Below are 25,115 nucleotides of genomic sequence, written 5' to 3' on the forward strand. Positions count from 1 at the left end.
TTTTTTTTTTTTAAACATCTTTGTTGGAGTATAATTGCTTTACAATGGTGTGTTACCTTCTGCTTTATAACCAAGTGAATCAGTTATACATATACATATGTCCCCATATATCTTCCCTCTTCGTCTCCCTCCCTCTCACCCTCCCTATCCCACCCCTCTAGGTGGTCACAAAGCACCGAGCTGACCTCCCTGTGCTTTGCGGCTGCTTCCCACTAGCTATCTATTTTACATTTGGTAGTGTATATATGTCCATGCCACTCTCTCACCCTGTCACATCTTACCCCTCCCCCTCCCCATATCCTCAAGTCCATTCTCTAATAGGTCTGTGTCTTTATTCTCATCTTGCCACTAGGTTCTTCATTACCTTTTTTTTTTTTCCCTTAGATTCCATATATATGTGTTAGCATACTGTATTTGTTTTTCTCTTTCTGACTTACTTCACTCCACAACTTTTAAAATACAATCTTGATCACAGAAAAAATTTTAAATTTCAAATTACACTAACAGACTACTCATTTAGTTTTAGAACATTGCATATGAAAATTTATGAGATGCCATTAAGAGTAGCTATTTGGGCAGCAGTGGACATCAAGTTTAATAGTGAATTGTTAGTAATGCTGTCTAATCGAGCTTTCCACAATGATGGAAATGTTCTCTGCATTGTTTAGCATGGTAGCCACTAGCCACATATTACTATTGAGCACTTGAAATATGACTAATATAACTAAAGAACTGAATTTTATGTGGAAAATTCATAGTGAAAAATGCTCATGTTATTTAACATGAACTAATAGAAACAAACTAAGCACTCAGCTCCAAAGTTTTTTTTAAAAGACATTAACATTAGAATTAAAAATTGCTTAAAATTAGAAGTACATTAGAATTTATGAGTAAATCCAAATTCAGGCAGGGTATTTAAAGAAAGTGAGAGGCCACCCCTAAAGTCACATATCAAGAATGAGAAAGACATTATAACCAAAATGCAAAGATGTTTTTTAAAGGATAAAAGGAGAATCTCTTCTAATTGGGAAATTTTCAGTAAATGTGGCAATTGTCTAGCAAAGTATATATTATGAAATTGACTTGAAAATGTGTTTGCATCACTTAACCATTTTTTAGAAAACCCTAAAGTATGTACTAGACCAAATTTTTTAAAGAGGTAATTATTTAGGTATGTGACATGTCCCATATTGTTGACAAAGATTAAATCTTCCTAGAACTAGTTTCGAAAGCTAAAAATGGTTTGATATGCACTCTTAACATGTTATTCAAAGAATAAACTATATTTTAATGTAAGGCATAGAAGGAAAATTCCCGAAAAAATCTTTGAGAATTTCATACAGCAGAATGAAATGCCACAAACAAATTGTACTTGTCCTAGGAAAGCAAGAATGACTAACATTAGAAAAAAATATCTTTATTAAATCTATCATACAAAGAAGTTTAAGAGAATTTATTTTTTAAAAAGCTATAATCATCTTAATTAATTTGATGAAATTTAGCATCTGTTCCCTACTCCATTAACTAGTGTTTCCAAAAACATATTTCTCCTAACATGAGTGAAAATTACCCATTTGGACCAACAGTAGACATCAATTTTAGTAGTAGAATTCTATGGCAGTGCTGTCCAATGCTTATAGCAATGGTAACGATGTTCTCCTTACTGTCCAATAGAGTAGGCACTAGTCAAATGTGGCTATTGATGAGTTGAAATGAGGCTAATGGTATTGTAGAACTACATTTTAATTTTTATTTAATTTTAAACAATTTAAATACCATATGTAGCTAGTGACTACTATACTAGAAAGTGCAATCCCAGACACAACCCTCTTTAATTTGTGAATATATTTAGGGAGTGCCAGCTAAGTACCATGAACTATGCTATGTTCTGAGGAAACGAGGGTGGTTGGATAGACCTCACTCCTTCCATCATGACACTAACTTTCAATTTATCTCAGTATAAACAGCAGTATTATTAAGAATACTTACAGATTTTATTTTCCATGTTGATCTTCTGAAAAAATATGCAAAATTTGAAAGTAAAGGTCTAAATAGAAATTTACATCTATTTTTATATAAATAAAATTCCACTAGAATGAAAGCTTCTTGAAGTCTGGGTTTTCCTTTTGTTCACTATTATATGTCCTTGCTTTAGAACAGGGTATGGAACACAGAGAACATTCATTAAATGAGAGAGAGAGAAAAAAAAGGAAAGAAAGAAAAAAAAAAGATAGGAAGGAAAAAAGGGAGGTACTGAGGGCGGAAGGAAGAATAAGTATATGTTTTTTCTATCATATCGTACAGTGTTGGATTATGGCATTGGTATTAAATTATATGTTTACATTGATAAGATAAATAATGTAAGAACAGATAATCCCTGAGTTGTGTATAAGGCTATATCTGTTAGGTCCACATAAGATTTCTCCAAACATTTAATACTAAGGTGTTCTAGAGGTGTTAAAGGATCTTTTAACATTTTTACCAAAGCAAATATATTTCGGGATTCCCTATTGCTATTAATTACCAATTTTATCTTATTCTAATCAAAGCGATTTGCAAATCAAAGAGAACTATAATGTATTTAATACTATTTGCTGTTAGAATTGAGTCTTGTGTTCAACAAACTTACCAAATACTAAACTGGGAAATAAAGAGAATGGCAGGCATAATTAACAAGTCATTTGAGGAGGTTGGTGATCTTTGGAGACAGGAAGGTCTGGACACCGTGAAGGTCAAAATGACTGCAACTCCATGATTTTTAAGGTATAGTATAAGGAAAGAGGATGTACTTTAGAGTTAGATTAATCTGAATTCTGATTCTTTCTGTGCCAAGTACCGATTTTGTGATTAGATTCACCATCTGTAAATTGCCATGATGATAATACTTCACCAGAATGGTGTAGCTGTTAAATCAAATATTGTTTTAAAGCACTGGGATTGAGTCTGACACATTGTCAGCATGTAATAAATGCAAATTCCAACATGGATACCATCTTTCCTTGGCTATTACCTCCTTACTCTCTTAGCAAAATGGTTTATTCCATGTTCAGATAGCATTTTGCACGAGGACAGTTTCTTTTCCAAATACACCCCAAATATCACCAGTAGCTCATTGAAACAACAGTGTTAATTATCATAGGAATATCATATTTGCTAACATATTTGACTTTTCATTGCAATATAATCTTTTGTTGTAGAAAGTTCTTCCTTTTCTTGAAATTCTAGCCAATTACAGTGGGAATCTTTCTTGCCCTTCAAAAGCCAGTTGTGGGTAAATTATAAACAAGATCATACCTAGTTTGGTACAACTTTTCCATGTAACCCACATCCTCTGACCTTCCAAGAAATAAGTGAGCCTTATCAATTCATAAATGTTACTTCTCAGCAAAGTTCTGTCTATACTGAATTCTTTTGAAGAATTTCCATTTTGACCTTGACGGACTCTTGCATTATTCCTTCACAGTCCTTGATTGATCACAGGGAAAAGTAGGTTGGACTCGAAAAATGAAAGATGAAGTAAGACTAAGACAACATTTCAACCCAATTTTTACTTATACTCATGTTCCAAAAATGGAATGAAAACTGTAAAATGCCAAGGATTCATTTTAAAAATAGATTTTAATGGAATAAGGAGAATGTTGTATGATAATGTCTCATTAAAATGTAAAGAAAGTAAACTTGAATATTAAAAGTGGTACTGAGTGATCCCTTATAAGCTCTGTATCTCCCTTTCTGAGGATGGCAGGAGGAAAAAAAGTAGGATACATTCTATATTTCATTTTGAGATGGTCTGTTTCATTTCAGTCTAGACTCAATTTTGTTTTAAGATTGACAATGTAGCCTAGCTTCATAGTGCATTTCTTCCAAAAGCAGTGTACTGAAACAACATTGTAGTATCGATTCATTTTACATGTTTGATTGTGTGATTATATAATTAGAAGAACTGTAAAGAAATCTTTCACACTTCTGCCCTGATTGAAGAAATAGCTCCATGGGATAAATCTTTAAAACATTAAAGGATTTAAAATACAAGTGTTGTGTTGGTGATTCATGCAGACCATAATAATTTGGGTTACATTTATCATTTAGTTATACAGATTGATACTTGAGTAAACAATAATTTCCTTGGAGAAAGGTAGGCTTAGATATTTCTTGACTTACTATAGCTAATAACAACAGTTAATGATGAATATTAAAAACAATAGTTCTCAAAATTTATTGTATATCTGAATCACCTGGAGAGCTAATAAAATTCATATTACACTCCCCACAGCCTGATGTTCAGTTTTAATGGATAAAATTTGGGTCCATGAATCTGCATTCTGAATAAGCCTCTAGGCTCTTTTGTTACAGGTGGTCTTAAGACCACATTTTGAGAAACACTGGAGTGGAAGACACCCTTCCTATGAATCAATTCAATGAAGAGGTATGCATCTGTATTGCATTTATAATGGGCATAAATCTTTGTCTTTATGTCATCAGAGACAACTTTTAAATGCCCCTAGATATAAAAGACACCTACAATGAGATGTAGTAAAAAAAATCCCAGAAATAGTGGAATTTCTTGCTTGCTTGTTTGTTTTTCCCCAGTACTGAAAACAATAACAATCCGATGACATAGAGACTGTTGAGGACATAAAATTTTTCCATTAACATAACCATGAGAATTGAGGCTTTATCAGAAATCCAGAAAACATGAAATAAGGAGGTAATAAGAAAAAATAAGAGAAGCTACTAGCTTCTGCTTTGCCAGAATGGGAATCATAGAAACAGCAAGAAAAATCAGAATACAGTGGTCTAGAGGAGACTGTTTCAGGTTTCAGTTTCAGTTTCAACGCGTAAAGAGCTTGCGCTTGGAGGTCCTCACTTTTATCCTTATAACAAAAAAAAAGTTGAACACACAGAAAATCAGTGACTTTTCCTGGACCCATCAGAGAACCATGGTTGCAGGGCAAACCAACAGTGAAATCTGGAAGGACAGAGCACCCTCTCTCCCTCTCTCTCTCTTTCTCTCACTGAGAATCACATCTGAGATGTGCTTACTTGGAGCAGAAGACTGAGTCATAAACTAACTGGTAGAACACTTACATTGTAATTTTGACAAATTGTTAGAGGTTTAGTGTGGACTATTATAAGAATGAGAAATTCCCGGGGGATCCTCTACTCTAGGAATCCCGCTAGGTTCTTTCTCCTGTTGAATATCTGAGAAAGATCCCCTCCTGGATCTGACAAGGGAAGGGTAAGAATAATTATTATGAAATACAGCCATTACCTTTTCCATAACAAAGGCCTGCCCTCCAGGAAACAATTTATGAGCCTTATCTCATCTGGAAGAAGAGAATTCCTCCATACCCTTTCTGTCTCACCTAAGAGGCAAGGGGAAGATACATAGTCAAAAGGGATCAGAGCCTCTAGGAAATAGATTGGAAAAGATACCATAAGGGATGGGAGTAGAGGTGGTGGTGGTGGGGTTTCTATATCTCTGGAGAAACATTTTTGAAGGTCACAGCTCACACAAGCCCACTAAAAGACTGATATTTAATCATAAGGTTATAGGGGTATCCCTCTCTCCAAACCACATCACCACACTAACAGGAATCCACTGTAATAACAGTGAGTCATAGCTGAAAAAACTCAAGACACAGACTCTGAAGAGGAGAAGGCCTTGTCACAGAAGGCCAAAGTCAAGAAGGAAAACACAAACGAGGATATTGGGTGAATTTGAAGCCTTGGGCACTTATGACTAGGGCAAACATTAAACACCGCCAGATTACCACAACTCTTCACTTTAAAGGCCTATGTACCTCAGTTACTAGTAGCTAATATATCATGTCTTACCTTTAGCAAAAAATTGCTAGGTACCCCAAAAGGGAAGCAACTAAACAAAACAATCATCAGAACCATACTCACGTATGACACAGATTTTAGAATTATTTGACAGAGAATTTAAAATAGCTTTGATTAAAATGTTAAGACTTGTAATGGGAAAAGGAGGCAACTTGTAAGAACAGATGGATAATGTAAACAGATGAAAACTTAAAAAAAAAGACATCAAAAGGAAATGCTACATATAAAGAATACGGAAACAGAAATGAAGAATACCTTTGTTGGACACATCAGTATACTAGAATGGCCAAAGAAAAAAATCAGTGAGTTTGAAAACAGGTCAGTGGAAACTTATCAAACCAATATGCAAAGAGGAAAAACAATGAAAACATTGGGTTGGCCAAAAGGTTCATTTGTTTCTTTCCATAAGGTGGCTCTAGTAGCATTTAGTTGTCTTTAACGTCACTTGAAACAATTTTGTTAGATTGTATGTGACAGCTGTCATATCAGCGTGCATTTAAAAAAAGACTTATCAAAATTGGTGAATTTTTGTGTAGCTATTTTAATATTGAAGATGGAAAGAAAAAAGCAACATTTTCAGCATATTATGCTTTATTATTTCAAGAAAGGTAAAAATGCAACTGAAATGAAAGGTAAAAACGCAACTGAAATGCAAAAAAAGATTTGTGCAGTGTATGGAGCGGTGCTGTGAATGATGAAACATGTCAAAAGTGGTTTGCGAAGTTTTGTGCTGGAGATTTCTCTCTGGACGATGCTCCACGGTTGGGTAGACCAGTTGAAGTTGATAGCAATCAAATCGAGACATTAATTGAGAACAATCAACATTATACCACGAGGGAGATAGCTGACATACTCAAAATATCCAAATCAAGTGTTGAAAATCATTTGCACCAGCTTGGTTATGTTAATTGATTTGATGTTTGGGTTCCACATAAGTTAAGAAAAAAAAACCTTCTTGACCGTATTTCTGCAGGTGATTCTCTACTTAAAAGTAATAAAAACATCCTGTTTTTAAAACAAATTGTGATGGGCAATGAAAAGTGGATACTCTACAATAATGTGGAATGGAAGAGATTGTGGGGCAAGTGAAATGAACCACCACCAACCACACCAAAGACCGGTCTTCATCCAAAGAAGGTGTTGTTGTGTATATGGTGGGACTGGAAGGGAGTCCTCTATTATGAGCTCCTTCTGGAAAACCAAACGATTAATTCCAAGAAGTCCTGCTCCCAATTAGACCAACTGAAAGCAGCACTCAATGAAAAGCATCCAGAATTAGTTAACAGAAAACACATAATCTTCCATCAGGATAACACAGATGGCATGTTTCTTTGATGACCAGGCAAAGACTGTTACAACTTGGCTGGGAAGTTCCAATTCATCTGCTGTATTCACCATATATTGCACCTTTGGATTTCCATTGATTTTGGTCTTTCCAAAATTCTCTTAATGGAAAAAAAATTCAATTCCCTGGAAGACCATAAAAGGCACCTGGAACAGTTCTTTGCTCAAAAAGATAAAAAGTTTTGAGAAGATGGAGTTATGAAGTTGCCTGAAAAATGGCAGAACGTAGTAGAACAAAAGGGTGAATATGTGGTTTAATAAAATTCTTGGTGAAAATGAAAAACGTGTCTTTTATTTTTATTTAAAGACCTAAGCCACTTTGTGGCCAACCCAACAGAACAGAACATTCAGGACCTATGGGACAATTTCAAAAAGTATAATAAATGTGTTATTGGAATACAAGAAGGAGAAGAAAGAGAAAAGGAGGCAAAAGAAATACTGACTCAATATAGCTAAGAACTTTCCAAAATTAATGAGAATCTCCAAACAACAGATTCAGGAAGTTCAGAGAAAAACGAGCAGGACAAAAATAAAAACATACACAAACAGAAAACCACTTGTGCATGTAATTTTCAAACTGTAGAAAACCAAAGACAAAGCCTTCAATAAAGCCACAAAAAAAAAATACTTTACCTATAGAGGAAAAAAGGTAAGAATCACAGTGGAATTCTTATCAGAAGTTTTGCAAAGAATAAGTTAGTCAAGTGAAATATGTGAAGTGATCAAAGAAATCAACCCACCCATCTAGAATCTTATATACAGCAAAATGATCCTTTAAAGGTGAAAGAGAAATAAAGACTTTCTCAAATAAACAAAGACAGAGGGAATTCATCACCAGTAGAACTGGCCTGCAAGGAATGTTAAAAGCAGTTCTTCAGGCAAAAAGAAAATGATACAAATCAGGACCTTGGATCCATATAAAGAAAGGAAGAGCACCAGAGAGGGAATAAGTAATGATTTAGAAATATATTATTTTTTATTAATTTATCTAAAATATATCTGTTAAATTAACAATAGTGACAATGTATTGGGTTATTATAACATATGGGTAAGTGACTGATAGCAATATCCCAAGAGATGGGGAAGAAGAATTGTGAATATATTATTCTAAGTTAACTGCACTGTATATAAAGGGATATAGTGTTATTTGAAAATGAACTTAGATTAGTTAAAAATATATACTGCAAACTCTAGGGCAACCAGTAAAAAAAGTTTTCAAGAAACAGAATTAATATGCTAAGAGAAGAAATGAAGTGGATTAATATAGAAAATGTTCAATTAAAACCAGAGAAATCAGAAAAAGAGGGAGCAAAACAAAAAAAGTTACAAACATGGTAGATATTAATCCAACTAAAATAATAATCACTTAAAATAAGAATAATCTTAGTGTACTAGTTAAAAGACAGATTTTCCAAGTGGATAAAAATATAAGATCTTTTTGTTGTCTACCAGAAATGTGAATTAAGCATAAAGACTCAAATAGGTTTAAAGGGAGAAAGAAAGATAAGCCATATTAACCCTAATCAAAAAAAAGCAGAAGTAATATTTTTATTTCATAAAGAAGACTTTAGATCAAAGAAAATTAGCAGGGATAAAGATAGACATTACATAATGATAAAGAGGTCAATTCTCCAAGAAGGTCTAGCAATCCTAACTGTATTAGCTAATAACAGAGCATCAAAATTTGTTAGGCAAAAATCGATAGAACTTGGTGTCAGTGAAAACAATGGAGTAAGGACTTCTGAATATTCTCTTTTGTAAAAAGACCACTCAAACTTGGTCAGAATAAATTTTTCCAGGATGTTGGAAGCTAACCAAAGGCCTGAAGAAACCCAGGAAGCATTTATTCTAGAAAAACAGTCTTAAAAAATAACAACCCAAATTCTCAGTTCAGCCTGGAAGCCACCTGAAGGATCAGAATTTAGCTAGAGCTCTTTCAGTCTTATTCCAAAAGAATTGCATTACTTAACCTGTCTAATGGTTCCCTGGGAGATCTCACTTGCAAGTCTATTTGTATCTGACCTAACAGAGAGCATACCCAATACCAAAAGCCCTTTCTCCCAGAGGAGTTTGTTGAAAACAATTACAGTGAGCATTCTAACTTCGTAGCTGTATGAGGGGGTGGATAACAGTTGGGGCAAACAGTAGACTAACTGAAAAGCCTAAAGGGAAATTCTGGTGAATAATGTGTGCATAGGGGCTTTGAAACACTCTGACATAGTCCTAGGGATCTAGAAAGTCACATACATACTGTGGACACGCTCAGGAAGAGATCTGAGAAGGCCATAAGCTCTCACCTCCAGCTGACTTTAAGGCTCAGTGAAAGCAGGAAGTAAGACCAAGACATAGAGGTCAGCTGCTTGGCTGGTCATAGCAGGCATGCCTCAGCATACACAGAGAGCCCTGGTGAAGACTGGGAGAGGTACTGCTTCCAGGAATTGAAGACAATCTGTCTAGTATTACCAAAAAGATTAAACAAATGACCAATGATCGGACAAATGATTAAATAGAAAATTCAGTGGCCAGAGACAATAAAGAATACAAACTTTACAGAAAAGTCACTAAAACAACCAATAACAAATGTAACAAGTAGCAACAACAATAAACCTTGGGGAAAGGGGAGACAATGATTTCCAGAAAAGCCATATTATATTATTTTAGAGGTCAAGTTTTCACCATAAAATTATGAGATATGCAAATCAACAGGAAAGGATGCCTCATAAACACTAAAAATAATTAATAGGATCTACACCTGAGGAAAGAACTATTCCTGAGGAAGCCCAAACATTGGAATTCCGAAAGACTTCATTTTTTTAAAGTTTTTTAAATTTTTATTTTATATTGGAGTACAGGTGACTAACAGTGTCGTATTAGTTTCAGGTATACAGAAAAGTGATTCAGTTATAAATATACATGTATCTATTCTTTTTCAAATTCTTTTTCCATTTAGGTTATTACAGAGTATTGAGCAGAGATCCCTGTGGTATACAGTAGGCCCTTGTTCGTTGTCTATCTTATTATATTTATTTATTTTCTGTGCTTCACGAACATAATTTTTTATTTGCTGTATGGAATAAAGACTGGGGAAGGGAGACACAAAAGTTAGAGACACTAGTTAAGAGGGTATATTTTATTACAAGGGTACAAAATAATAGGAAAGGGCAATTACAGAGGTAATTAAGAGAGAAAGGCAATTCAGGAAATTGTGTTTCTTTCTAACTGATAGACTTCCAAGAATTGTTTTCTTTTTTTTTTTAACATCTTTATTGGAGTATAATTGCCTTACAATTTTGTGTTAGTTTCTGCTATATAGCAAACTGAATCAGCTATACATATACATATATCCCCTTATTCCCTCCCTCTTGAGTCTCGCTCCCACCCTCCCTATCCCACACCTCTAGGTGGTCACAAAGCACCGAGCTGATCTCCCTGTGCTGTGCGGCTGCTTCCCACTAACTATCTATTTTACATTTGGTAGTGTATAATATGTCAGTGCTACTCTCTCACTTAGTCCCAGCTTCCCTTCCCCCTCCCGTGTCCTCAAGTCCATTCTCAACGTCTGTCTCTTTATTCCTGTCCTTGCCCCTATATTCATCAGAACCTTTTTTTTAGATTCCATGTATATGTGTTAACATATGGTATTTGTTTTTCTCTTTCTGCCTTACTTCACTCTGTATGACAGACCCTACGTCCATCCACCTCACTACAAATAACTCAATTTCGTTTCTTTTTATGGCTGAGTAATATTCCATTGTATATATGTGCCACATCTTCTTTATCCATTCATCTGTCGATGGACATTTAGGTTGCTTCCATGTCCTGGCTATTGTAAATAGTGCTGCAGTGAACACTGTGGTACATGTCTCTTTCTGAATTATGGTTTTCTCAGGGTATATGCCCAGTAGTGGGATTGCTGGGTCATATAATAGTTCTATTTTTAGCTTTTAAGAAACCTCCACACTGTTCTGCATAGAGGCTGTATCAATTTACATTCCCACCAACAGTGCAAGAGGGTTCCCTTTTTTCCACACCCTCCCCAGCATTTAATGTTTGTAGATTTTTGGATGATGGCCATTCTGACCAGTGTGAGGTGATACCTCATTGCAGTTTTGATCTGCATTTCTCTAATGATTAGTGATGTTGAGCATCCTTTCATGTATTTGTTGACAATCTGTATATCTTCTTTGGAGAAATGTCTATTTAGATCTTCCGTCCATTTTTGGATTGGGTTGTTTGTTTTTTTGATATAGAGCTGCATGAGCTGCTTGTAAATTTGGGAGATTAATCCTTTGTCTGTTGTTTCGTTTGCAAATATTTTCTCCCATTCTGAGGGTTGCCTTGTCATCTTGTTTATGGTTTGCCTTGCTGTGTAAAAGTTTTTAAGTGTCATTAGGTCCCATTTGTTTCTTTTGTTTTTATTTCCATTTCTCTAGGAGGTGGGTCAAAAAGGATCTTGCTGTGATTTATGTCATAGAGTGTTCTGCCTATGTTTTCCTCTAAGAGTTTTATAGTGTCTGGCCTTACCTTTAGGTCTTTAATCCATTTTGAGTTGATTTTTATGTATGGTGTTAGGAAATGTTCTAATTTCATTCTTTTACATGTAGCCGTCCAATTTTCGCAGCACCACTTATTGAAGAGGATGTCTTTTCTCCATTGTATATTGTTGCCTCCTTTATCAAAGATAATGTGACCATAGGTGCGTGGGTTTATCTCTGGGCTTTCTATCCTGTTCCATTGATCTATATTTCTGTTTTTGTGCCAGTACCAATATTGTCTTGATTACTGTAGCTTTGTAGTATAGTCTGAAGTCAGGGAGCCTGATTCCTCCAGCTCCATTTTTCTTTCTCAAGATTGCTTTGGCTATTGGGGGTCTTTTGTGTTTCCATACAAACTGTGAAATTTTTTGTTCTAGTTCTGTGAAAAATGCCAGTGGTAGTTTGATAGGGATTGCATTGAATCTGTAGATTGCTTTGGGTAGTATAGTCATTTCACAATGTTGATTCTTCCAATCCAAGAACATGGTATATCTCTCTGTTTGTATCATCTTTAAATTCTTTCATCAGTGTCATTGTTTTCTGCGTACAGGTCTCTTGTCTCCTTAGGTAAGTTTATTCCTAGGTAATTTATTATTTTCATTGCAATGGTAAATGGGAGTGTTTCCTTAATATCTCTTTCAGATTTTTCATCATTAGTTTGTAGGAATGCAAGAGATTTCTGTGCATTAATTTTGTATACTGCTACTTTACCAAATTCATTGATTAGCTCTAGTAGTTTTCTGGTAGCATATTTCGGATTCTCTATATATAGTATCATGTCATCTGCAAAGAGTGACAGTTTTACTTCTTCTTTTCCGATTTGGATCCTTTTTATTTCTTTTTCTTCTCTGATTGCTGTGGCTAAAACTTCCAAAATTATGTTGAATAATAGTGGTGAGAGTGGGCAGCCTTGTCTTGTTCCTGATCTTAGAAGAAATGGTTTCAGTCTTTCACCATTGAGAACGATGTTGGCTGTGGGTTTGTCATTTATGGCCTTTATTACGTTGAGTGAGGTTCCTTCTATGCTTACTTTCTGGACAGTTTTTATCATAAATGGGTGTTGAATTTTATTAAAAGCTTTTTCTGCATCTATTGAGATGATCATATGGTTTTTATCCTTCAATTTGTTAATATGGTGTATCACATTGATTGATTTGCGTATATTGAAGAATCCTTGCATTCCTGGGATAAACCCCACTTGATTATGGTGTATGATCCTTTTAATGTGCTGTTGGATTCTGTTTGCTAGAATTTTGTTGAGGATTTTTGCATCTGTGTTCATCAGTGATATTGGTCTATAGTTTTCTTTTTTTGTGACATCTCTGTCTGGTTTTGGTATCAGGGTGATGGTGGCCTTTTTAATGAGTTTGGGAGTGTTCTTCCCTCTGCTATATTTTGGAAGAGTTTGAGAAGGAAAGATGTTAGCTCTTCCCTAAATATTTGATAGAATTTGCCTGTGAAGACATCTGGTCCTGGGCTGTGTTTGTTGGAAGATTTTTAATCACAGTTTCAATTTCAGTGCTTGTGATTGGTCTGTTCATATTTTCTATTTCTTCCTGGTTCAGTCTTGGAAGGTTGTACTTTAATAAGTATTTGTCCATTTCTTCCAGGTTGTCCATTTTATTAGCATATAGTTGCTTGTAATAATCTCTCATGATCCTTTGTATTTCTGCAGTGTCAGTTGTTACTTCTCCTTTTTCATTTCTAATTCTGTTGACTTGAGTCGTCTCCCATTTTTTCTTGATGAGTCTGGCTAATGGTTTATCAATTTTTTTTATCTTCTCAAAGAACCAGCTTTTAGTTTTATTGATCTTTGCTATCATTTCCTTCATTTCTTTTTCATTTATTTCTGCTCTGATCTTTACGATTTCTTTCCTTCTGCTAACTTTGGGGGTTTTTTTTTCTGTTGTTGTTGTTCTTGTTTCTCTAATTGCTTTAGGTTTAAGGTTAGGTTCTTATTTGAGACGTTTCTTGTTACTTGAGGTAAGATTGTATTACTATAAACTTCCCTCTTAGAACTGGTGTTGCTGCATCGCATAGGTTTTGGGTCATTGTGTTTTCATTGTAATTGTTTCCAGGTAGTTTTTGATTTCCTCTTTGACTTCTTCAGTAATCTCTTGGTTATTTAATAGCATATTGTTTAGCCTCCATGTGTTTGTATTTTTTACATTTTTTCCCTGTAATTGATATCTAGTCTTATAGCATTGTTGTCAGAAAAGATACTTGATACGATTTCAATTTTCTTAAATTTACCAAGGCTTGATTTGTGGCCCAAGATATGATCTATCCTGCAGAATGTTCCATGAGCACTTGAGAAAAAGTGTATTCTGTTGTTTTTGGATGGAATGTCCTACAAATATCAATTAAGTCCATCTTGTTTAATGTGTCATTTAAAGCTTGTGTCTCCTTGTTTATCTGCATTTTGGATGATCTGTCCATTGGTGAAAGTTTGGTGTTAAAGTCCCCTACTATGTTTGTGTTACTGTTGCTTTCTCCTTTTATGGCTGTTAGCATTTGCCTTGTGTATTGAGGTGCTCCTATGTTTGGTGCATAAATATTTACCATTGTTTTATCTACTTCTTGGATTGATTCCTTGATATTTATGTAGTGTCCTTCTTTGTCTCCTGTAATAGTCTTTATTTTAAAGTCTATTTTGTCTGATATTATAATTAGTACTCCAGCTTTCTTTTGATTTCTATTTGCATCGAATATCTTTTTCCATCCCTTCACTTTCAATCTGTATGTGTCCCTAGGTATGAAGTGGGTGTCTGGTAGACAGCATATATATGGGTCTTGTTTTTGGATCCATTCCGCCAGTCTATGTCTTTTGATTGGAGCATTTAATCCGTTTACATTCAAGGTGATTATCGATATGTATGTTCCTGTTACAGTTTTCTTAATTGTTTTGTGTTTGTTTTTGTAGGTCTTCTTATTCTTTTGTGTTTTCTGCCTAGAGAAGTTCCTTTAGTATTTTTTGTAAAGCTGGTTTGGTGTTGCTGGATTCTCTTAACTTTTGCTTGTCTGTAAAAGTTTTAATTTCTCCATCGGATCTGAATGAGATCCTTCCTGGGTAGAGTAATCTGGCTTGTAGTTTTTTCCCTTTCATCTCTTTAAATATGTCCTGCCACACCCTTCTGGCTTGCAGAGTTTCTGCTGAAAGAAGAAACTTTCAAAGGGGATTCCCTTGTATGTTATTTGTCATTTTTCCCTTGCTGCTTTTAATATTTTTTCTTTGTATTTAATTTTTGATAGTGATTAACATGTGTCTTGGCACATTTCTCCTTGGATTTATCCTGTATGGCACTCTCTGAGCTTCCTGTACTTGATTGACTATTTCCTTTCCCATATTACAGAAGTTTTCAACTATAATCTCTTCAAATATTTTCTCAGACCCTTTCTTTTTTTCTTCTTCTTCTTCTGGGACCCCTATAATTCAAATGTTGGTGCGTTTAATGTTGTTCCAGAGCTCTCTGACTGTCTTCAATTCTTTTCATTCTTTTTCCTTTATTATGCTCTGTGGTATTTATTTCCACTATTTTATCCTCCAGGTCACTTTTCCGTTATTCTGCCTCAGTTATTCTGCTATTGATTCCTTCTAGAGAATTTTTAATTTCATTTACTGTGTTGTTCATTGTTTGTTTGCTCTTTAGTTCTTCTAGGTCCTTGTTAAACTTTTCTTGTATTTTCTCCATTCTATTTCCAAGATTTTAGATCATCTTTACTATCATTACTGTGACTTCTTTTTCAGGTAGGCTGCCTATTTCCTCTTCTTTTGTTTGGTCTGGTGAGTTTTTACCTTGCTCCTTCATCTGCTGCATATTTCTGTGTCTTCTCATTTTGTTTAACTTACTGTGTTTGGGGTCTCCTTTTCGCAGGCTGCCTCTTCATAATTCCCGTTGTTTTTGATGTCTGCCCCCAGTGGGTAAGGTTGGCTCTGTGGCATGTGTAGGCTTCCCAGTGGAGGGGACTGGTGCCTGTGTTCTGGTGGGTGGGGCTGGATCTTGTCTTTCTTGTGTCACTTCTGGTGGTGTATTTTGGGGTGTCTGTGAACTTAGTAAGATTTTAGGCAGCCTCTCTGCTAATGGGTGGTGTTGTGTTTCTGTCTTGCTAGTTGATTGGCATGGGGCGTCCAGCACTGGAGCTTGCTGGCAGTTGGGTGGAGCCGGGTCTTAGTGCTGAGACGGAGATCTCTGGGAGAGCTCTCGCCAATTGATCCCACATGGAGCTGGGAGGTCTCTGGTGGTCCAATGTCCTGAACTTGGCTCTCCCACATCAGAGCCTCAGGCCTGACACCACACCAGAGCACCAAGATCCTGTCAGCCACCAGCAGGTAGGAGACAGCTAAATATGGAAGCATCTCAATGGCTTCTTAAGTGATGGGGAAGATGTGATGCCTGAAGTACACAAGCTCAAATCTCACAGCTTAGTTCTATGAACTTGGACGAGACAGTTAACTTCTCTGTGCCACAGGTTTCCTTTTGTGCAGCACCTCCTCGTCCCAGAGGCCCAGTCAGGTGCAAGGGAAGGGCTGTTGCTCACAGGCTGTGCAGGGAGGAAGCCTGGGAGCCTGGCACAGGACCGAACTGCACATGAGTGGCTTGGAAATGTCTATATCTATTCTAAATAAAGCAGTGTGTACATGTCAATCCCAAACTCCCAATCTATCCCTCCCCCCACCCTTCCCTCGGTAACCATAAGTTCATTCTCTAAGTCTGTGAGTCTACTTCTGTTTTATAAATAAGTTTATTTGTGTTATATATTTTTTTTAGATTCCACATATAAGCGATATCATATGATATTTGTCTGTCTTTGTCTGACCTACTTCACTTAGTATGATAATCTCCAAGTCCATCCATGTTGCTGTAAATGGCATTATTTCATTCTCTTTAATGGCTGAAAAATATTCCATTGTGTGTGTGTGTATATATATATATATATATATATATATATATATATATATATATATATATATATATATATATATATACACACCACATCTTCTTTATCCATTTATCCATTGATGGACATTTAGGTTGCTTCCATGTCTTGGCTATTGTAAACAGCACTGCAGTGATCTTTGGAGTGCATGTATCCTTTCAAACCATGGTTTTAACCTGATATAGGCCCAGGAGTGGGAATGCTGGCTCATATGGTAGTTCTATATTTAGTTTTTTCAGGAATCTCCTTACTGTTCTACATAGTGGCTGCACAAATTTACATTCCCACCAACAGCATAGGAGGGTTCCTTTTTCTCCACACCCTCTCCAGCATATATTGTTTGTAGAGTTTTTGATGATGGCCATTTTGACCAGTGTGAGGTCATATCTCATGGTAGTCTTGATTTCCATTTCTCTAATAATTAGCGATGTTGAGAATCTTCTCATTTGCCTCTTGGCCATCTCTATGTCTTCTTTGGAGAAATGTCTATTTAGATATTCTGTCTTTTTTTTGATTGGGTTGTTTGTTTTTTTTTGACATTGAGTCCTGTGAGCTGTTTGTAAATTTTGTAGATTAATCCTTTGTAGATCACATCATTTGCAAATTTTTCCTCCCATTCTGTGGGTTGTCTTTTTGTCTTGTTTATGGTTTCCTTTGCTGTGGAAAAGCTTTTAAGTATAATTAGGTCCATTTGTTTATTTTTGTTTCTATTTCCATTACTCTAGGAGACAGATTGAAAAAGATATTGCTGCGATTTATATCAAGGAGTGTTCTGCGTATGTTTTCCTCTAAGCATTTTATAGTATCCGGACTTACATTTAGCACTTTAATCCATTTTGAGTTTATTTTTGTGTATGGTGTTAGAGAATGATCTAATTTCATATTTTTACATGTAGCTGTCCAGTTTTCCCAGCACCATTTATTAAATACACTGTCTTTTCTCCATTGTATAGTCTTCCCTCTGTTATCATAGATTAATTGACCATAGGTGCATGGGTTTATCTCTGGGCTTTCTATCCTGTTACATTGATTCATAGTTCTGTTTTTGTGCAAGTAACATACTGTTTTGATGACTGTAGCTTTGTAGTATAGTCTGAAGTCAGGGAGACTGCCTCCTCCAGCTCTGTTTTCCTTTCTCAAGATTGCTTTGGCTACTTAGTATCTTTTGTGACTCCATACAAGTCTTAAGACTTTTTGTTTTAGTTCTGTGAAAAATGCCATTGATAATTTGATAGGGATTGCATTGAATCTGTAGATTGCCTTAGAAAGTATTGTTATTTTGACAATATTGATTTTTCCAATCCAAGACCATGGTATATCTTTCCATCTGCTCGTGTCATCTTTGATTTCTTTCACCAGTGTCTCTTTTCTAATTTAGATTCCCTTTATTTCTTTTTCTTCTCTGATTGCCATGGCTAGGACTGCCAAAACTATGTTGAATAAAAGTGATGAGAGTGCACATCCTTGTTTTGGAAATGCTTTCAGCTTTTCACCGTTGAGTATGATGTTAGCTGTAGGTTTGTCGTACATGGCCTTATTATTTTGAGGTATGTTCCCTCTATTCTCACTTTCTGGAGAGTTTTTATCCATAAAACAGTGTTGAATTTTATCAAAAGCTTTTTCTGCCTCTATTGAGATGGTCATATGGTTTTTATTCTTCTATTTGTTGATGTGGTGCATCACACTGATTGATTTGTGGATATTGAAAAATACTTGCATCCTGGGATAAATCCCACTTGATCATGGTGTATGATTCCTTTAATGTATTGTTGGATTTAGTTTGCTAGTATATTGTTGAGGATTTTTGCATCTATGTTCATCAGTGATATTGGCCTGTAATTTTCTTTTTTTGTGGTATCTTTGTCTGGTTTTGGTATCAGGGTGATTGTGGCCTCAGAATGAGTTTTGGAGTGTTCCTTCCTCTGCAGTTTTTTGGAATAGTTTCAGAGGATAGGTGTTAACTCTTTTCTAAATGTTTGATAGAATTTACCTGTGAAGCCATCTGGTCCTGGACTTTTGTTTATTGGGAGATTTTAAATCACAGTTTCAATTTTAAAACTTGTGTTTGGGAGATTGTACCTTTGTAAGAATTTGTCCATTTCTTCTAGGTTGTCCATTTTATTGGCATATAGTTGCTTGTAGTAGTCTGTTATGATCCTTTGCATTTCTGTGGTGTCTGTTGTTACTTTTCCTTTTTCATTTCTAATTTTATTGTTTTGAGCCCTCTCCCTCTTTTTCTTGATGAGACTGGCTAAAGATTTCTGCTCTGGTCTTTATGATTTCTTTCCTTCTACTAACTTTGGGTTTTGTTTGTTCATCTTTCTCTAGTTTCTTTAGGCGTAAGGTTAGGTTGTTTAAGTGAGCTTTTTTGTTGTTTCCTTAAGTAAGATTGTATTGCTATAAACTTCCCTCTTAGAACTGCTTTTGCCATGTCCCATAGGTTTTGGGTCGTTGTGCTTTCATTTTCTTTCTGTCTCTAGGTATTTTTTGATTTCCTCTTTTACTTCTTCATTGATCCATTGGTTGTTTAGTAACATAATATTTAACCTCCATGTGTTTGTGATTTTTACAGTTTTTTCTTGTAGTTGATTTCTAATCTCATAGCATTGTGCTTGGAAAAGATGCTTGATATAATTTCAATTTTCTTATATTCACTGAGGCTCATCTTGTGGCCCAGCATGTGATCAATACTGGAGAATGTTCCATGTGCACTTGAGAAGACTGTGTATTCTGCTGCTTTTGGATAGAATGCTCTATAAGTATCAATTAAGTCTGCCTGGTCTAATGTGTCATTTAAGACCTAGTTTTCCTTATTGATTTTCCATCTGGATGGTCTGTTCATTAATGAAAGTGGGATGTTAAAGTCTCCCACTATTATTTATGTTTCTGTCGATTTCTCCTTTTAAGGCTGTTAGTGTTTGCCTCATATATTGAGGTCCTCCTATGTTGGGTGCATTTATATTTACAATTGCTTTATCTTCTTATTGGATTGATCCCTCAATCATTATGTCATGTCCTTCTTTGTCTCTTGTAACAGTATTTATTTTAAAGTCTTTTTTGTCTAATAGGAGTATTGCTACACAAGCTTTCTTTTGATTTCCATCTTCATGGAATACCTTTTCCATCCCCTCACGTTCAGTCTGTATGTGCCCCTAGATCAGAAGTGGGCCTCTTATAGACAGCATATATATAAGTCCTGTTTTTGTATACTTTCAGCCAGTCTGTCTTTTGGTTGGAGCATTTAATCTGCACGAGAACCTATGTGTACCCTCCAAGAGTGGAGTTTCTGTTTTCCCCAGTCCTGTGGAATTCCTGCAGTCAAACCCCACTAGCCTTCAAAGCCAGATTCTCTGGAGGCTCCTCCTCCCAGTGCCAGACCCCCAGGCTGGGGAGTCTGACATGGGGCTCAGAATTCTGAGTTCAATCCTGTGGGAGAACTTCTGTGGTATAATTATTTTCCAGTTTGTTGGTTGCCCACCCAGTGGGTATGGGATTTGATCTTATCATGATTGTGCCCCTCCTACCATCTCATTGTGGCTTCTCCTTTGTCTTTGTATATAGGTTATCTTTTTCGGTAGGTTCCAGCATTTTTTTTATTGATGGTTGTTCAGCAGTCATTTGTGATTTTGGTGTTTCTGTAAGAAGAGGTGAGCTCACATCCTTATACTCCGCCATCTTGTCCAGGAATTTTCCAGACAAAGACTTTAATTCAGCTATTTTAAATATGTTCAAAGAGCTAAAAGAAATTGTGTCTAAAGAACTAAGGAAAGTATGAGAATGGAGTTGTTTATGCTGCAAATTTATATACAAGAAATACTTAAGGTACAAATCTAACAATATGTACAGAATATGTATAAAACTATAAAATGCTGTTGAAAGAAATCAAAGAAGAGTAAATAGAAGTTCCTTATTCATGGATTGGAAGACTCAATATTAAGATGGCAGTTCTTCCCAACTTGATCTCTACCTTCAGTGTAAGTCAAATCAGAATCCCAGCAAACTATTTTGTAGTTTGAAACAGTTTTTAAACTGATTCAAATATTCAAATGGAAAGGCAGTAGCCTAGGCTAGTCAAAACAATACTGAGGAAACTCAGAAAGATTCTACTACTTGTTTTTAAGTCTTACTATAAAGCTTGCAGTAATGGAAAAATAATAAACACACACACAGCTCAATGAAACACAAGAGAGAGCCCCAAAATAAACATGCTCAAATATAATAAACTAATTTTGGACAAATTTATAAAGTCAGTACAATAGAGAGAGGTTAATATGTGTAACAAATGATATTAGAACAATCGAACATCCATGTGCCAAAAATAAAGTGAACCTAGACAAAAAGTTTACCTCTTTTACAAACAGCTCAAAATGGGTCTTAGATTGTAAAATGCCAAACTATAAAAATTCTAGAAGAAAACATAGGATACAATCTACATGATCTTGCATTTAGTTCTGAGTTTTTGGATATAACACCAATAATGCAATCAATGACAGAAAAATCAGATAAATTGGAGTAAAGTAAAATTATCTGCTCTGTAAAAGATATTTGTAGTAGGCTCAGTAATCTTTTCCCAAAGACATAGGGTCCTAATCCCTCAAACAGGTAAATGTTTGCAGATGTGATTAATGTAGGGATCTTGAGATGGGGAGATTATCATGGATTGTTTGGTAGGCCCTAAATGCAATCACTAGTGTCTTTTTAAGAAAGATGTGGAAAGAGATTTGACATAGAAGAGGACTATATAATTAACCATAGATGCAGAAACTAGGGTGGCTACAGGCTAAAGAATTCTAGCAGCCTTTAGAAATTGGAAGAGACCAGGAACAAATTCTCCTCTAGAAAGCATCTGGAGGTCGATTTGCCCTACTAACACCTTGGTTTCAGCCAGTGAAACTGATTTTGGACTTTTGCCCTCCTGAACTGTGAGAGAATAAATTTCTGCTACTTTAAGCGTTTGTAGTAATTTGTTTCAGCAGCCATTGTAAACTGATAAACACTGTTAAGAGAATGAAAAGACAAGCCAAAGAATGGGAGAAAATATCTGCAAAATGTATACCTGATAATGGACATGTGTGCAGAATATACCAAAAAAAAAAAAAAAAAAAAACCTTAGAACTCAACAATAATAAAACAAACCATCCACTTTAAAAATGGGCAAAAGATTTGAAAAAATGCATCACCAAAGTAAATATAAATATGGCAAATAAGTATATGAAAATACGTGCAATATCATGTTAGTAAAATGCAAATCAAATAACAGTGATAAAACACTACTCTTTTAGCCATTCCAGTAGATATATAAGGTAATTTTTTAAAACGTAGACTACCAATTGCTGGTAAGGAGAATTCTCATTCATTGCCAGTGGGAGGGCAAAATAGTACACCCACTTTGGAAGACAGCTTGGCAGTTTCTTGCAAAGCAAAACATAGTGTTGATATATGCTCCAGAATTGTACTTCTAGATATTCACTTAACTGTTGTGAAAACTTATATGTACACTAATCTGCCTGAAACTGTTTATAGTAACTGTATTCATAATCATCCAAAACTGTTGCCAACCAAGATGTCCTACACCAGGTAATGGATATACCACCTGTGGTATATCCATGTAATGGAATATTATTCAGCAATAAAAAAGAATGGACTATCAAGTACACAAAAAGACATGGATGAATCTTAAACACATATTCCTAAGTGAAAGATGCCAGTCTGTAAAGCAACATATTTTATTACTGCAGTTAAAGGAAATTCTGCAAAAGCAAAACCATAAAGGCAATGAGCAGACCAATGGCTAGAAGCTTGGGGGATGGGAGAAGAATAAATAAGCAAAGTACAGGGGATTTTTTTATGGCAGTGAAATTATTCTATATGATACAGTAATGGAAAACACATGACACTGTGTATTTGTCAGTATCCACAGAACTTTACTATACAATGGTGAACTCTCATGTAGGCAAATTTTTAAACTACTAAGGAAGTTAAGGGATCTCAGGATGAATGTGGGATGTGCCCAAAAGAAAAAAAAAGAAACTGTAAGAGAGATATGAAACAGCTTCACTGATTAGAGTGGGGGAATAAGGTGCTGACCTAAGTAAGTAACTTTGCAAGCTGAGTGCTGTCTGTATGACTAAAGGCAAAAGGAACTGTGCATGAACACTCTATTGTAGTTGATAAAGTTGGTTCCCACGGGGTGTGGGTTAACAATTCTGAAACCACTATAGATATTGGAATTGAACAATTAAGTAAATGGAAGGGGATGGTGGGAATGAGTTTTGTAGCTGGTAGAGTAGAGGTTACATGAAAACATGGGGAGGAGGCTAGAATGACCCACGTGGTTGTGGATTAGAGCAGAGACATCAGCATCAACGCACATCCCACTTAATGTCAGTGGAGTTACTTGCATTTAGAAATATTTATAGATATGTGTGTACATACAGATTAGTACAGGTACATGTATTTCCTTCCTCCCTCAGCTAAGAGAAAGCTGTACAACTTTGTACAAATAGTCAAAATTGTTGATTGTGATTTTTGAACTTCCTTTCAAAATTCAAGACATTTTTATTGTTTGCCATTCACTCATTCAACTAATATTTACTATATGTCCATTGTGAGCCAAGAATGTTCCACCCTGAGGATATGAAACCAATAAGGTCATTGACCTCATAGACAAATGGGAAAAACATTCAATAAACAAATAGTTATATATATATACTATAACTATATCTATATCTTCAATGTATTAAAATACTTCTAAAGTAAGTAAAGGAAAATATTATTACCTTAGACCAAAATTTCAGAGCAAGAAAAATATTCAGGTCTTTGACTTGGTATTTGACATCTGCCAGCAGTAGGAAACATCTAGCCTGATGATTGCTTCATTAATCCAATTATGCTCTCAATTCAAAATATACTTGTTGACACCAAATATGCTATATATATATATATATCCTATTTAGGAGTTAGAAATATCCATTCATTCCCTTATTCAACATTTATTGAGGGGTAACTGTGAGACTATTTCTAGAAATTTCCAAGATGAATTAGACATATTTCCTATCCTTAAATAGGTCAGTATAACGGGAAAGAAATACAGTACAAAAAATTTAAATCCACTCTGGCAGAATGTGCACAAAGTATTATGGAACTATAGAGCATATCATCTAACCTAGCCTGAAAGCCAAGGAGGATTCTTGTTATATGCCTTTTCTGAGCTAAAAATTTGAGAAGGAAGTTAGGCTTCAGAACCAGGCAGGAAGAATATAAGAAGTGAGGACGTATACCACAGAGAGAGTATGAGCAGTGGGAAAAGAAACAAAACGGAAGGTGCAGGAAGCTACACAGTTTAGTGTGGCCCTGACTTTTCAGGGGGAGGGCAGGAATAGTAGGAGATGATGTTGGAGAAGGAGGAAGAAACAAGTCTGTAAAGAGGCGTCAGCCATGTTGTGGAACTTTAATTTTGTACTGTGGGGATAGCACACGGATTTTAAGTTGGAAAATGAAATGGCCAGATTTAGAGGTAAAAGATGTATTTCTCTCCTTGAGAATCTTATGGCCTCAGAAATCAACTTTCTCTTTATAGGAGGTGTGTTGACCTTATCCTTGAAGAAATCCAGAGTTTAGGAATAGAGTAATATATTCTTGACATCATAACAATGCTAAGGAGAGATACCAAGGACTCAAGGAAAAATAAATACAGTGAGAGTTATCTTAGTAATTTTCTTCTACAAGAAAGTTGGGACTGTGAATTCTGAGTTCCAAGGCTGATCTTTAGAAATATCTATTTTAAGGATGGAACATTTAAAGAGCAGGATATCTCTCTAATGGTTTGGCATGTGTAGGAGGAGTATTTTTTGTATATTCTGTATGATCTGAGTGGGATCACTCAAGTGGTCACAAGCAAAGGATGATCATAATTGAAATTAACCTTTTGGTTTCTTCTTACTAAGGCTGTGCCTTTTGGTTGGCATTATAAAATGCTTAACACTTGAAAGCACCTTCTTTTGATGTTGCTACAGTGATCACAGAAAAATATAACTTTCCTCTCAGTGAACTAAATGAAGCAAATTATAGTGAGGGCTACAAAGAAGAAAATTACATGTTGTCATCAATTTAGGCAATAGAGTAATAATTTTAATAAAACTTTCCCTATTAATTTTGTCAGTCACTCTCTGTGTGTTACCATTGGATGACTAACCATCCCAATGGACTAGACAGGCTCACATTAAAAGTTTTATTCTTAGGCAAAAGTTTTCCCAGAGCTATCACAGAATTTATTGTTCTCACTCATTTGCCAAAAAGCATAATGTAAGTGACACAGAATAAACTCAGAAGAGGGTTATGAAAAAATCTGACAGTGCACTGGGTTTCAGATTTCATATGCCACAGAATCACCTGTGAAGGTTGTTTAACATATAAATGCCTCAGTCTCCATCTCTGTCAGTCTCAGGAGGC

At 35.5% G+C, this 25,115-nt stretch overlaps 1 long non-coding RNA gene across 1 annotated transcript in view; it reads right to left on the bottom strand.

Annotated features, from left to right (window-relative positions):
* LOC309609804 overlaps window positions 1–23,605 on the bottom strand; it is a 526,304-nt gene extending 502,699 nt beyond the window's left edge. The window contains exon 1 of the long non-coding RNA XR_014233589.1: window positions 1–23,605. This is a non-coding gene — a long non-coding RNA (uncharacterized lncRNA).
* Window positions 23,606–25,115: the final 1,510 nt, after the last annotated feature.

This window comes from Balaenoptera borealis (genome assembly GCF_965194805.1).
Source record: "Balaenoptera borealis genome assembly, chromosome: 13".
Classification (NCBI taxonomy): Eukaryota; Metazoa; Chordata; class Mammalia; order Artiodactyla; family Balaenopteridae; genus Balaenoptera; species Balaenoptera borealis.